The sequence below is a fragment of the Somniosus microcephalus genome, chromosome 8 (genome assembly GCF_052327205.1).
Source record: "Somniosus microcephalus isolate GS21.2 chromosome 8, FLI_Smic_1.0, whole genome shotgun sequence".
Taxonomy (NCBI): domain Eukaryota; kingdom Metazoa; phylum Chordata; class Chondrichthyes; order Squaliformes; family Somniosidae; genus Somniosus; species Somniosus microcephalus.
The window spans coordinates 96,657,873-96,672,485 of record NC_140994.1 but is presented as its reverse complement, the minus strand read 5'-3'; positions in this window follow the sequence as shown (position 1 = coordinate 96,672,485).

Here is a 14,613-nt window from a genome sequence, read left to right as displayed (position 1 = left end):
CTGGAAGCCTTATAGAAGGCGGGACTAGAGTTAAAGAAAGGTATAGGTAGGGAAGGATGAAGTAGTCGACCTAGGATACATAATGACACAAGGGAAGAGACAAATGCCCAAAAACAGATGGGAGGGGCATTAGGACTGGCTGCGTGCTTTGATTGCTCGCAAGCTTCTAGGGATGGCAGCAGGAAGGGACCGCGCCAGAGAGGGGAGGGGGATCCGAGGATGTTTGTTGACGCATTGGTAGGGGGCCGACAGGGCAAAATGTTAATAGACACAGGAGCCACAATCTCATTGACAGACTTACCCTTGCCCCGAACGAAACTTTCAGTTAGTATAGCAGGAATCGGTGGACGAAGAATCAGGACTTATAAGAGCGAAACAGTCTTACTAGAAATTGGATGTATAATAATACCTACACAGTTGTGGGTATGCGAGAACACCGAAGGAACAATCCTAGGGATAGATATACTGCGAGAAGTAGGAGCTTTATTCGACCCTAAAGTGAATGAAGTGTACTGGCCCCCAGATTATAAGTTAAACAAACAGACAGGCCCGGGAAACAAAGTAGAAATGGCCCAGCCTATACAGGATTTGATCAAAGGGGGGTAGCCAAAGGAAAAGGTGTAAACCTATATAGATAGTCGGAATAACAACAGAAAATGATGGAAAAACTCAGCAGGTCAGGCAACATCCGTGGAGAGAAATTTGAGTTGACGTTTCGGGTCGGACCCTTCTTCAAAACTGGAAAGAAAAGAAACTAGATCGAAGGCAGGGCTGCGATCGGACAAAAGAATAAAAGAAACAAAAGAAGTAAAAGAGATTAGAAGCTAGACGAGATGGGATTAGGTGTAAAGTGTACTGGCAGGGCAAAAGATAGCTGCCAGGTGTGAGAGAGAAACAAAAGGAAAGGGGGGGGAAAGGAGTGGAACAATTACAAGAGAAAATGAAATGGGGGCCGAGCTTATGATCTGAAATTGTTGAACTCTATATTGAGTCCGGAAGGCTGCAGAGTGCCTAATCGGAAGATGAGGTGCTGTTCCTCGAGTTTACGTTGAGCTTCCGTGGAACAATACAAGAGGCCAAGGACGGTGAGGTCCGAGTGGGAATGGAGCGGTGAATTAAAATGACAGGCGACCAGAAGCTCGGGGTCACCCTTACGGACTGAACGGAGGTGTTCCGCAAAGCGGTCACCCAATCTGCGTTTGGTCTCCCCAATGTAGAGGAGACCGCATCGTGAGCAGCGAATACAGTATACTAGATTGCGAGAAGTACAAGTAAATCGCTGTTTCACCTGGAAGGGGTGTTTGGGGCCCTGGACAGTGGGAATGCCTTTGGGGTGGTGTCTGATTACATGATAGCGGGAGTAGGCAGGGATATATGACACCAGGAGGAAGACCCGTAAGAGACAAGAATATAATCAAGGAATGAGTAGCAACCTCTCTCCTACCCAAAGAGTGCATAATAATAAATTAAAGCACACAAGAGGATGGGCAGCTAAACGAGCAATTGAGAGAAGGAATCTGACCAATGAAGCCCAAATGTTCATGTTGAGTCAAAGTGTGAAACCACAACTGTCTTTCAGTCAGGGATGTTTTTGGGTTGCGTGAAGTGACGCAATAATGTTTAACTCCACCTTCAAAAGCCTGCGAAGGAGTTAACCCTTTCCACTGACAGCTGTTTGAGTTCACCAAGCAACAACTTCAGTATTACTGAATAGAATTTAAAGATATTGGACATTATTAAATTTAAGTTTCTTAATGTTAAGCTGATATTTCCCCACAGTGAGAAGGAAAATTAGGGTTTGATAAATGGAAGTTATCTTATAAACTAACGGCAGCACCGTCTCAAACGGCCGGGAGACTGCTTGGGAGGCTGTCCTGTTACCCAAAGATAAATCTGGACAGATAGTTAGAGACATGAGGCCAAAGACCAACAGGTTATACGGGATGGAGAACAGGATACACGGGACAACCAGAAGGAGGTCTTAGCAATAGATAGCAAAGTGATAGCAGAAATAATACCAGCCAAACCAGGGCTAACACCCAGATGGTCAGGGCCTTATGAAGTATTAATGAATAGTGACACATGTGCTCATGTAGATGGGTCTGGAACGGGTAAAGGAAGGTGGAAACACTGGACTCAGTTAAAAATATATAAGAAAGACAATGAGTAAACCAGAGATGGTGCCCTTTTTGACAGAGTGAGGAGTATACTAGAAGATATAAAGAATGGGAAAGGGGAGTTATTACATATATCAATGATAGGGCTGTGTTTGATGATAATATTATATATGCCATAGTTTGCATCTTCAGGTATGTCTGGGGACAGAGCCACAGAACAAGAAATGAACCCGATGTACAGCATTTTGAACTGATAAAATGGATAAGAGCAGAATAATTCTAACTGGCTGGTGACGACCAGCCCCTTTTTCAATTACAGGAACATTGGACGTCCGGAATGAGATGGAGCGTCCTCGCCTTGATCCTAGGGATGAACATAAGTATTGCCATTATCGAGGGGGATTAGTAATAAGGAGAACACAGGATGAGGTGTATTTTAGTGTAGCACATAGAGTTACTAAGCTTGCCATTAATATGAGTACTTTTGAGATACAAAACAAACCTGGAACTCCCTGTGGGTAAAACAATTAGAGGATCCACAAAAAAAAAAATCTATCTTACAAAGATGTAAGAAATGGGGAGTATTGGAAACGACCGGAGCAGGGTATGCAGCCGGGTTAGCAACAGTTAATAGCTTGGACATAGAAGGAGTAAATGAAGGAGTAGAAGAATTACAAGCAAAAATAGAGAAGTTACTAAAACAAGCTGCTGGAAATAGCCAGCAATTGACACTGGCAGGGAAACCAAACAATAATGCAATTGTCGGGGGTGGAAGAGATAGTAGCCCCCCATGCAGAAACAATCAATACAATTATTGATAGACTTAATAATGCTTCTCGCCAAACCGATAAGGAACTAATATGTGCCACGTAGGGCTCATGGCTATTGTCGAATGCTCAGCATAACATGAGGCAAATAAATAATGAACAGATCCCTGATTGGATTACTAATAAGGATCTGGAACCTTGGATTGACACAAATAAAAGCCTATGTAAGGAATGTAAAATGGGACAAGTACACCGGGCAGGTGATTGTCTGACCCCATGGACTAAGATGATTGGCTTTGTACTGGCCATCCCACAATTCCCAGAAGGGGGACAACCCCGATACGATGTGATTAATATAGGAGAAGTACAAAGGGAAAGTGGGTTAAATATCATGATGTCCCTACCAAGGCGCTTTGGGAAAGGGATGAAGATAATAAACAGAAGAATGAAACCTAAAGGGGGGTGGTAGTGGACGGGTGCCACCACAAGGGAAGGACATGGGTGTGCACACCCCCCCCCCCCCCCCACCGAGGGCGACACATCCGAGTGCGGATTTACGAAAATTACCAATTGCACCCTCGAGGTTCACCCAAGGGGGATACACTGGACATGGGTAGCATCAAGGAACAATGGGACCTGTTGTGTCACCACAATTGAACAGAAATATGAATATCAAGATATGGCTTGTGCCATTCCCCAACCAAACCGTTGTATTGGTCTAAAGATACCTACACAGATAGGAAAACCTGGTCATTTGATAATATGAGACTTATTAAAAAGGGTTGAAACTTATGTCATACCAGAGCCCAAGGCAATTCCTAAGTTAGAGGAAGCTTGGCAGAAGTTACGGCAGGAAACGAAGGAAATTTTAAAGTATTATCATAAACTAGAAGAAGGCTTAAAGAGACAACAGAAAGACATTAGTACAACATTAGAGGAAACTCACCCACTTCCTCATATTTTGATAATTGGGGACCAGGATGGTCGGGGACTTTGGGCGGGGACTTTGGGCGCCTCAGTGATACAAGGCGTAATGATATTCCTCATGATTGTTATTACGATATATTGTGTACTTTTATTTCTCCAGTGCCTCTGTACCAGAATGAGTAAGGCCGATATTGGTGCGGTGAAAGAAGTCGAGCCTGGGGAGGGGCAAGTAGCGATGTTAAGAATGGACAACTCCCCCGCCTCGCCAAGGCAAATGGTGTAAGATGCGATAGGAAGCCCTGAAATTATATGGGATTAATTGGGCATGGTAATTAAAGACCGGGCCGGCCAACCTAAGATGGAGGTAACAGAAGGAGGGTGGCAGAAGGAGGGTGGTGAATGAGGATTGGTGTGTGATGACAGTCTCGAATTGGCACGTCACACACCCCACGTGGGAATGAGGGACAGGCTTGAGCAGAAAAGCCTCAACCATTAGTGCAGGGTCTAAGGGGCCCCGGGAATGGTTACACCGGACGGAGTGCATAAAGGAAAGCCCACCCTAGAGGAAAGCCCACCATACCACAGAGGGGGGAAGTCGGCCTCCAAATTGATAAGACATATACATGTATAACCTAGACTGGTAGAAGGCCAGGGAGTGCACGCTCTGGCAGACACCAGGCAGTGGACATACATGTTGACCTGTTTTGGAACAATTGTCCAAAAGGTCAAAAGGAGGGACTGAAGATTTAAAAATGAGCGTAACAGGGCACGTTTAGTAGAACGCAATTGCGCAGCAAAATGTGTAAAGATGAAATGTACTAATTATCCTATGTTTAATTGCAGAAATGACCATACCCGTTTAGAGAGATGAAACTTACAAAAAGAGACACTGACATAACCCTTTTCTGGAAAAACGAAACTTAGTAGTGGTCAAGAGAGAGAGGGACTCGTTTCTCAGAAATCACATGACCTGATGACTCACTTCCAAGAAATCAGAGGGTCCACAGGCCCCTGCAGTGAAACTTATGTTATAGGCTACCTTGTAGAAGTTAGACACACCTAGTTAGTGATTAATGTATAGACTTTTAAATCGATTGGACCTCTGGAGTAGGAGGTCTCAGAAAATGTGTATAACTGTGTGAACCTCAAGAGATTCGGTGGAGTCGGAGCCTTGTGTTGGGACGCAAGAGCCACAGCTCCCCAGGCCTGAATAAACCGTTTTTACTTCAATTATTGGGTCTGTCTTTCTTACAACAAGCCAGTGTCGTCGACTTTGTATATCACTCAGTCCACACTTTGGGGGCTTACATCAGGCGCACAGGCACTATCGGGCACATTTTAAAAGTATTTTCCATATGTTTTTTATTTACCAAGGAAGTGACTAGTGTACACCAATGAAATGATTAAATGGTTCATGATAGTTTTTTTAAGTCTGTGATTTTTTAGATCCAGTTACTCACAGGTGGAGGACTGGACACATTAAAAATTCTTATTTTGCCTATAAAACAATTTTCAGCTGTATTAATAAAACTGCACCAGATTATCACTCGTAAATAAATACATTTTAACGGAAAGTGAGAAAAACAAAATTCCGTTCTATTACGCTGCCCAATTGCAATGTTTCACGGACAATTTTACGTTTGTGATTATGCAAATATATTTTAGCGGAAACGTGAAGCATAACCTAACCAACGCAATTTCAAGCGCATTTTGGGCACAGCTGGGAAATCGGTAAGTACAAACTCTATCCCAGCCTTTGAACCTTCAAGCACATCACTTTCTAGGGCTGTAACAGTATCTTTGATTAATGCTGCCACCGCCCCCCGCCCCCCTTTCTCCGTCCCTATTCCTCTTGAATACATTGCAGCCAGGAATGTTAAGTTTACATTCCTGCCCTTGTTTGAGCCAGGTCTCCGTTATTGCCACTATATCATAATCCCATGTGGCAATTTGTGCCTGCAGCTCACCAACCTTATTTACCACGCTCCGTGCATTTACGCACATGTATTCCAAACCCGCTTTAGGCTGCTCCCCTGTTTGATCCCTCCTATTTCTAGACTACTCTTTATTCTAATACTGTTTGTCTCTCCTTTGTCAGTGCACCCTGTTTCTCCTCTGATGCTTCATACTGGTTCCCTATCACCTGCCAAATTAGTTTAAACCCTCCCCAACAGCACTCGTTGATCTCCCGTGAGGACACTGGGCACAGCCCTGTTCAGATGCAACCCATCCACCTTGTACAGGTCCCTCCTCCCCCAGAACTGGTCCCAATTGACTGAGGTCTAGGGACACTGGACAGACATGACTGGTTATCAACCCATTAAAGAAGTCCTGCAACATAATAATGCTTTTCACAAGCTGAAACCGTGATAAGTTAGCTGTTAAAATTAACCAAGATCATCATTATGAAATTTTTACAGTGGATTAAGAATAGACAAACTATTGTCTCTGTTAAGAGTGGACAAGAGAATTTCAGACACAGATATTGGCCTAAAAATTCAATGGCGCCGCACTTGTTTTTCAGGCGCTAAACAGGTGCATCCAAGATAGCGGTCGGGGGGGGGGCGCGCGGGAATGCTCATTACGCGCCAGAAGTGTGTCGCCCATCATATTGGTAAAGTAGAAAAAGAGGCACCCAGAGCCCGCACCTGAAACAGGCGTTGGGCCTTGACAGATGTAAATAGGGGTGCTAACGCCTGCTTGAGGTCCATTTACATAATCGGGTTGCCCTGAACTCAGCCAGCCCAGCACTGGGACATAAAGTGTTTGCATGACAGCCTGTTTTCATGTTGCAATTCTATGTAGTACCACCAGTGGGTTTGGCAATGAGAATGCCCATATATGGGAGCTTTCTGGAGGAAGACGCTAAAGACCAAAGGAGGGACACCAGGCAAGCCAGGCTGTACTAGAGGTGTTCTCTGGCACACCATATCTGGCCATGGCAGAGGGCTAGTGCATGCACAGGCTCCAACTCTTCAGGTGGTTGTGATAGCTGACCCACTGCCATAGATGCAATGGGGCAGATTTCTCTGTTCCAGCGCCTGTGTATTGGATCACAGACAACACATCGAGGAAAACTGGGTGGAGAGGATCGCAGCCTGTCCCATTTTCCATCCATTAATTTAAGTGGGATGAAAATAGTACCTTTCACTTCCTCAGGATGTCCTAAATTGTTTCACAGTCAATGAATTATTCTTGAATTGTAATGGAGACAAATGCGGCAGCCATTTTGCGCAAAGTCCCACAAACAGTAATGAGATGAATGATTGATTAATCAGTTTTTGGTGGTGTTGAAGGACAAATATTGGCCAGGACACCAGGAGAATTCCCCTGTTCTAATTTGAATAATGCCGATGGATCTTTTACCTCCACCCAACAGGGCAGACGGGACCTCGGTTTAACATTTCAACTGAAAGGCAACACCTCCGACAGTGCAACACTAACTTAGTATTGCAACAAGGCCTCAGGAGCAGATGGAATCCCCGCCGAGGCACTAAAGCATGGCGGAGAAGCACTACTGGCGCGAATTCATGAACTCATTTCTCTTATCTGGAAGGAGGAGAGCATGCCAGGGGATCTGAAGAGACGCCGTAATTGTGGCCATCTTCAAGAAAGGTGACAAGTCCGATTGCGGTAATTACAGAGGAGTTTCCCTGCTATCTGCCACAGGGAAAGTCATCATAAGAATCCTCCTCAATCGCCTTCTCCCAGTGGCCGAAGAGCTCCTCCCAGAGTCGCAATGTGGATTCCGCCCACGAAGAGGCACAATGAACATGATCTTCACCGCACGTCAATTACAAGAGAAATGCAGGGAACAGCACCAACCACTGTACATGGCCTTCTTTGATCTCACAAAGGCCTTCGACACTGTCAACCGTGAGGGATTATGGAGTGTCCTCCTCAAATTCGACTGCCCTCAAAAGTTTGTCACCATCCTCCGCCTGCTTCACGACGACATGCAAGCCGTGATCCTGACCAACGGTACCACCAGACCCAATTCACGTACGAACCAGGGTCAAGCAAGGCTGTGTCATCGCACCAACGCTCTTCTCGATCTTCCTTGCTGCAATGCTCATCACGCCCTTAGTAAGCTCCCCATGTGAGTGGAGCTAATTTACAGAACGGGAAACTATTCAACCTCCGTCGCCTCCAGTCCAGATCCAAGGTCGTCCCATCCTGTCGTCGAATTACAGTGTGCAGACGATGCTTGCGTCTGCGCTCACTCGGAGGTCGAACTCCAAACCATCGTCAACACCTTCACCGAAGCATACGAGAGCATGGGCCTTACACTAAACATCCGTAAGACAAAGGTCCTCTACCAATCTGCCCCCGCCACACAGTGCTGCCCCCCAATTATCAAAATCCACGACAAGGCCTTGGACAACATGGACCACTTTCCATACCTCGGGAGCCTACTGTCAAACAAGGGCAGATGTCGACGACGAAGTCCAACACCGCCTTCAGTGTGCCAGTGCAGCCTTCGGTCGCCTGAGGAAGACCAGGACCTCAAACTCGGCACTAAGCTCATGGTCTACAGGGCAGCAGTGATACCCGCCCTGCTGTATGCCTCAGAGACATGGACCATGTACAGCAGGCACCTCAAAGCACTGGAGAGGTACCACCAACACTGCCTCTGCAAGATCCTGCAAATCCAATGGCAGGATAGGCGCACCAACGTCAGTGTTCTTGCTCAGGCCAACATCCCTAGCATCGAAGCTCTGACCACGCTCAATCAGCTCCGATGGACCGGTCACATTGTCCGCATGCTCGATACGAGACTCCCAAAACAAGCGCTCTAGTCGGAGCTCCGGCACAGCAAGAAAGCCACAGGTGGGCAGAGGAAACGCTTCAAGGACACCCTCAAAGCCTCCTTGAAAAAGTGTAACATCCCCACCGACACCTGGGAATCCCTGGCCCAAGACCGCACAAAGTGGAGGAGAAGCATCCAGGAAGGCGCCGAACACCTCGAGTCTCTTCGCCGGGAGCAAGCGGAAGCCAAGCGCAGGCAGCGCATGTCAACCCAAGCACCCCACCCACCCGCCCCTTCAACCACCGTCTGCCCCACCTGTGACAAAGACTGTAGGTCCCGCATTGGACTCATCAGTCACCTGCGAACTCATTTTTAATGTGGAAGCAAGTCATCCTCGGTCTCGAGGGACTGCCTAAGAAGATTGCACTGAAGTGTTAACTAAAATTAGAAAGACACGGGTTAATCAAGGACAACCAACACAAATTTATAAAAGGCAAGTCACATCTGACAAATTTAATAGGAGTCCTTTAAAGAAATATAAGTGTACTGATAAATGAATAAAGCACCACCTTCTCAGGGCAGCTAGGGGTGGGTAATAAATGCCAGCCTTGTCAGTGACACCCACATCCCCAGAATGAATAAAAATCAAAGGAAATTAGTATATGGATTTTCAAAAGGTATTTGATAAGGTGCCACATAAGACGCTGGCTGATAAAATGAAGGGACATGGTATTAAAAAAGAGCTAATGGGAGGCTAGGTTTTATAAATAGGGGCAAAAAAGTAATGCTAAACAGATATAAAATCAGTTAAACCAGAGTTAGAATATTATGTCCAGTTTTGAGTGCCCTACTTTAAGAAAGATGTCAAAGATATGGAGAGAGTGTAGAAGTGATTGACCAAAATGATACCAGGGATCAGAGGCTTTAATTATGAGAAACTAAGCAAACTGGGGCTCTATTCACTGGAAGAGAGCAGGGTCAGAGGGAATTAAACTATTTCCACTGGCCAGTGAGCCAGTAACAAAATGGCATAAATTAAAGATCATCATCAAAAGAATGAAGGGAGAGGTTGGCAGAATTGTTTTTATGATGTAGAGTTGTTAAGCCGGAATGACCAACCAGAAACGAGGCTGGAAGTCAAATCCATAAAAGTGGATAAATATTTGAAAAAAAAGGAAAATTTAAATGAGTATCAGAGAGCTGGCACAGGCACGAGATGGACCGAATGACCTTGTGAAATGTGAAATTGCATGATTCTATAATGCTCCAATGGGAACCACAAAGTAACGTAAGTAGAATATGTTCCTTATTTGATTCACTGAAACAGCTTAGCTACTAATATTTCCATCAGAAAATTGAATGGGTCACTCCAGGAAAATGGACCAAAATGCAAAGTGCATCTTTAACTCATGCTCTCCAGGCCCAAAGTGACCCTCCTCCATTTGACCATAAAGAAAAATAGCCCCCTCCTGGGCTTGCGAGGGAGGGGAGGGGAGGCTAGGCTTGGAGAAGAGGGCACCTACATCAAGAACCCCTCAGTCTGGGATATTGCTGGCAGGCCTATTATGTGACCTATAGACAGGAAAACATCTCACTAAAAGGAGGTCTTACTCCTATGCGTCACGGGAGGTACAGCAGTGAGAAAGATGCCATGGAGGAAGCTCATGTTTAATATTGTCCAATAGCTTTCTTATCCGCTTGCCAAAAAATGCTTGCAATCAAAAGGGACAAAGAGCATACTCCAACTTTTTCTCTATTTGTTCAGTTAACAATTGCCAAGTAAACTAATTTGTGATCTCATATTCAGCTTGTTTTCATTAAAGTGCAAATCCGTCCACCATACAGGGATTGCAGAAGCACACCCGAAGACACCTGCGAAGGATTACAACCCATTTGACAAAGAGTACTCATTGTTAAGAGAGACAGTCACACTATCACATACCGACATATTGGGTAGTAAAAGTGAACTACTCAAAGCAAGGGATATTACAAGAGACCAGTGCTGCTTAACCCAAGCAAATATCCAGGGCAGATCTGAATTTTGTTAACATATTGTGAATACCTCATATCAATGAATGCTGGCTCAACACAGATTTGTGAAATCCCCATTTTATCAGAAATCCTAAACCAATAATGTTTCGGGATTGTGTGAGAAGGGCAGTTATAGAGTCAGACAGCACAGAAAGAGGCCCTTCGGCCCATCGTGTTGGCTATGTTTTTTTTAAATCAAGAGCTTCTCCAATTATTCCAACAAATAAGCTCACAAATCGAGTTGGACGTGATGGGCTGAATGGACTCCTTTTGTGCTGTAAAATTCTATAACAATATTGTTCGATCTATTGTTTGATCTGATTGAGTACAAGTCGTAAGATATCATGTTCGCAGGTGCTGGTAATGGTTCTGCTGTTGCCATTTACAGCTGCTCTAGACCCATCTTTTGTTTTAGTTGTCCCATTACCATCTCCTTTTGCCTTCCACCATCATCCCTTTTGTCACTTAATCTCTGCCTTCCATCGGATCACAGACCTTCCTTTTTTTCCTTTTCCCTTGCTTAAAATCTGTTACATCTCTTAACTTTTTCCAGTTCTGACGAAAGGTCATCAACCTGAAACGTTAACTCTGTTTCTCTCTCCACAGATGCTGCCTGACCTGCTGAGTATTTCCAGCGTTTCCTGTTTTATTTTACCTTGAACACTATGTTGTTTGGTTACGTTCAAGCCACGGCGCCAGTGTAAAGAACAGTTAAGGAGCTGGTTGCTGCCATCAACGGATTGTTATGCTCTATAATTTGCTCCTCAAACCCCTCGACCTCTCTCCTCTCCTTTGCTCCTTAAAACCTATCTGCGTCTCATATCTCCGTATGTGGCTTGGGTGTCAAATTTTGTTTGATCATTCTTCTGTGATGCGCCTTGGGACGTTTTATATACAACACTATATATAAAAGCAAGTTATGAGGAAACCAGGGCTTTACTGCCTAAAGGGGAACTAATGAGAGGACATTACAGAACCACGATCTTAAACATCGTAGAAAAAAGGGAGATTCAGGGTCTATTAACGATTTTAACAAGGGGCTGGGTCGATAATGAGTAGATTGAGATTACAGAAATAATAACACCGCGTGTGTTCTCTTCAGGAGGGAAGGGAGTCTCGCCAAATGCTGTGGAGGGATGGCCAAGACGGGAATGCTGAATCAAGGGTCGGGGGAATCCGAAATTGAACCTTTGGCAAACGGCCGGGTTTGGGGCAGCGAGAGAACCCGACGCTTCCTCCTTCCATCGCAGGCTGCGCTCCCCGGGTCGGGGCCGTTCTCTCTCTCTCTCTCTCCCCCCCACTCCCCCATGGGCACCGCACTCACTCTCTCTCTCTCCTCCCCCCCCCCCCGGGCACCGCACTCACTCTCTCTCTCTCCTCCCCCCCCCCCCGGGCACCGCACTCTCTCTCTCTCGCGCTCCCCCCCGGGCCCCGCTCTCTCTCTCTCCACCCTCCCCCCCGGGCCCCACTCTCTCTCCCCCCCCCCACCCCGGGCCCCGCTCTCTCTCTCTCCACCCCCCCCCCGCCGGGCCCCACTCTCTCTTCCCCCCCCCACCCACCCCCCGGGCCCCGCTCTCTCTCTCTCCACCCCCCCCCCCGGGCCCCACTCTCTCTCCCCACCCTCCCCCCCGGGCCCCGCTCTCTCTCTCTCCACCCACCCCCCCCCGGGCCCCACTCTCTCTCTCCCCCCCCCCCCCCCCGGGCCCCACTCTCTCTCTCTCTCCCCCCCCCCCCGGGCCCCACTCTCTCTCCCCCCCCCCCCCCCCGGGCCCCGCTCTCTCTCTCTCCACCCACCCCCCCCCCGGGCCCCACTCTCTCTCTCCCCCCCCCCCCCCCGGGCCCCACTCTCTCTCTCTCTCCACCACCCCCCCGGGCCCCACTCTCTCTCTCTCCACCCCCCCCCCGGGCCCCACTCTCTCTCTCTCCACCCCCCCCCCTGGGCCCCACTCTCTCTCCACCCCCCCCCCCGGGCCCCGCTCTCTCTCTCTCCACCCACCCACCCCCCCCCCGGGCCCCACTCTCTCTCCCCCCCCGGGCCCCGCTCTCGCTCCCTCTCTCTCTTTTACTCCCCCCGGGCCCCGCGCGCACACTCTCTCTCTCCCTCCCCCCCGCCCCCCCCGGGCCCCTCTCTCCCCCCCGGGCCCCGCTCCCCGCTCTCTCTCCCTTCCCACCCCCCCGGGCCCCGCTCTCTCTCCTTCCCCCCCCCCCGGGCCCCGCTCTCTCTCCCTTTCCCCCCCCGGGCCCCGCTCTCTCTCTCTCCACCACCCCCCCCGGGCCCCACTCTCTCTCTCTCTCCACCCCCCCCCCCCCCGGGCCCCACTCTCTCTCCACCGCCCCCCCGGGCCCCACTCTCTCTCCCCCCCACCCCCGGGCCTCGCTCTCTCTCCCCACCCCCTCCCCTCGGCCCCGCTCTCGCTCTCTCTCCCCCCCCCTCCCCCGGGCCCTGCTCTCGCTCCCCCCCTCCCCCGGGCCTCGCTCCCCCCTCCCCGGGCCCCGCTCCCCCCCTCCCCCGCTCTCGCGCTCTCTCTCTCTCTCTCCCCCCGCCCGGCCCCGGCGCTCTCTCTCTCTCTCTCCCCCCGCCCGGCCCCGGCCCTCGCTCTCTCTCTCCCCCCGCCCGGCCCCGGCCCTCTCTCTCTCTCTCTCCCACCCCCGGCCCCGGCTCCCCACCCCGGCCCCCGCTCTCTCCCCCCCCCCCACCGGGCCCCGCTTTCTCTCCCTTCCCCCCCCGCACCGGGCCCCGCTTTCTCTCCCTTCCCCCCCCCCCCCCCCCCCGGGCCCCGCTCTCTCTCCCTTCCCCCACCCCCCGGGCCCCGCTCTCTCTCCCTTCCCCCCCCCCCCCGGGCCCCGCTTTCTCTCCCTTCCCCCCCGCCACCGGGCCCCGCTTTCTCTCCCTTCCCCCCCCCCCCCCCCGGGCCCCGCTCTCTCTCCCTTCCCCCCCCCCCCCGGGCCCCGCTCTCTCTCCCTTCCCCCCCCCGGGCCCCGCTCTCTCTCCCTTCCCCCCCCCCCGGGCCCCGCTCTCTCTCTCCCTTCCCCCACCCCCCGGGCCCCGCTCTCTCTCCCTTTCCCCCCCGGGCCCCGCTCTCTCCCTTTCCCCCCCCCCGGGCCCCGCTCTCTCTCCCTTTCCCCCCCCGGGCCCCGCTCTCTCTCCTTTCCCCCCCCGGGCCCCGCTCTCTCTCCCTTTTCCACCCCCCCCGGGCCCCGCTCTCTCTCCCTTTCCCCCCCCCCCGCCAACCGGGCCCCGCTCTCTCTCCCTTCCCCCCCCAGGGCCCCGCTCTCTCTCCCTTCACCCCCCGGGCCCCGCTCTCTCCCCCTTGACCCCCCGGGCCCCGCTCTCGCTCTCTCCCCCCCCCCCTGGCCCGCTCTCTCTCTCTCCCCCCCCCCCCCCCCCTGGCCCCGCTCTCTCTCTCCCTGGCCCCGCTCTCTCTCTCCCCTCCCCCCCCCCTCCCCCTGGCCCCGCTCTCTCTCTCCCTCCCCCCCTGGCCCCGCTCTCTCTCTCCCTCCCCCCCTGGCCCCGCTCTCTCTCTCCCTCCCCCCCTGGCCCCGCTCTCTCTCTCCCTCCCCCCTGGCCCCGCTCTCTCTCTCTCCCCCCTGGCCCCGCTCTCTCTCTCCCTCCCCCCCTGGCCCCGCTCTCTCTCTCCCTCCCCCCCTGGCCCCGCTCTCTCTCTCCCTCCCCCCCCTGGCCCCGCTCTCTCTCTCCCTCCCCCCTGGCCCCGCTCTCTCTCTCTCCTCCCCCCCTGGCCCCGCTCTCTCTCTCTCCCTCCCCCTGGCCCCGCTCTCTCTCTCCCTCCCCCCCTGGCCCCGCTCTCTCTCTCCCTCCCCCCTGGCCCCGCTCTCTCTCTCCCTCCCCCCCTGGCCCCGCTCTCTCTCTCCCTCCCCCCCCTGGCCCCGCTCTCTCTCTCCTCCCTCCCCCCCTGGCCCCAGCTCCTCTCTCTCCCTCCCCCCCTGGCCCGCTCTCTCTCTCCCCTCTCCCCCCGGCCCCGCTCTCTCTCTCCCCAACACCCCCCGGCCCCGCTCTCTCTCT